At 51.5% G+C, this 1,339-nt stretch overlaps 1 non-coding gene across 1 annotated transcript; it reads left to right on the forward strand.

The window, feature by feature from the left end:
• Positions 1 to 646: 646 nt before the first annotated feature.
• On the forward strand, positions 647 to 721 carry Trnas-cga (transfer RNA serine (anticodon CGA)). Its single transcript has one exon. It is a non-coding gene; the product is annotated as a tRNA-Ser (tRNA).
• The last annotated feature ends 618 nt before the right edge of the window (positions 722 to 1,339 follow it).

Consider the following 1,339-nt stretch of genomic DNA (forward strand, 5'->3'; position numbering starts at 1 on the left):
ACTTCCTGGCAGATTAAAACTGTGTGCCCGACCGAGACTCAAACTCGGGACCTTTGCCTTTCGCGGGCAAGTGCTCTACCAACTGAGCTACCGAAGCACGACTCACGCCCGGGCACACAGTTTTAATCTGCCAGGAAGTTTCATATCAGCGCACACTCCGCTGCAGAGCGAAAAATCTCATTCTGGAAACAAGCCCCAGGCTGTGGCTAAGCCATGTCTCCGCAATATCCTTTCTTTCAGGAGTGCTAGTTCTGCAAGGTTCGCAGAAGAGCTTCTGTAAAGTTTGGAAGGTAGGAGACGAGATACTGGCAGAAGTAAAGCTGTGAGTACCGGGCGTGAGTCGTGCTTCGGTAGCTCAGTTGGTAGAGCACTTCCCCGCGAAAGGCAAAGGTCCCGAGTTCGAGTCTCGGTCGGGCACACAGTTTTAATCTGCCGGGAAGTTTCATATCAGCGCACACTCCGCTGCAGAGTGAAAATCTCATTCTGGAAACATCCCCCTGGCTGTGGCTAAGCCATGTCTCCGCAATATCCTTTCTTTCAGGAGTGCTAGTTCTCTGCAAGGTTCGCAGAAGAGCTTCTGTAAAGTTTGGAAGGTAGGAGACGAGATACTGGCAGAAGTAAAGCTGTGAGTACCGGGTGTGAGTCGTGCTTCGGTAGCTCAGTTGGTAGAGCACTTGCCCGCGAAAGGCAAAGGTCCCGAGTTCGAATCTCGGTCGGGCACACAGTTTTAGTCTGCCAGGAAGTTTCGAGTTACATGTTTGCTCCTGTCTCTGTCCTTCAAAGTAGTCACCAGCGTTGTGTAGAACCCGTTGCCGGCGATCGGCGATGTGGAAGGCGTAGTATACCGTTAGCAGAGCCTGTTCTGTTGATGGTGCGAATGGAGCGCTCTACTGCCTGTCGAATCTCTGGAACAGTTCTGAAGCGAATGCCACGAAGTAGTTCTTCATCTTCGGAATGAAATAAAACTCACAAGGGCTTAGGTCGGGGGAGTATGGTGGATGGTACAGTACTTCCCAGTCCCATCGACCGAAGAGAGGAGCCACAGCTTGCGTTTTATGCGCCCGCGCATTGTCGTACAAAATGATGGGTTGGTTGCGCAGAAAGTGTCGCCGCTTCTTTCGCAAAGCTGGTCGCAGGTGATGCTCCAAAAACGATCAGTAATACTGTGCATTGGCGGTCTGCCGCGGAAGAACGTAATGCGTTAGGATAACACCATCACAGTCGTACACGAGAATTATCAGAACTTTCACCATACTGGGGCTCTGACGCACTTTCGACTTTCACGGCGACCCATAATGACGCCATTCGTTGGATTGGTGTTTCAGTTTTGGCTTCGTGG

The sequence above is a fragment of the Schistocerca serialis genome, chromosome 9 (genome assembly GCF_023864345.2).
Source record: "Schistocerca serialis cubense isolate TAMUIC-IGC-003099 chromosome 9, iqSchSeri2.2, whole genome shotgun sequence".
Lineage (NCBI taxonomy): Eukaryota > Metazoa > Arthropoda > Insecta > Orthoptera > Acrididae > Schistocerca > Schistocerca serialis.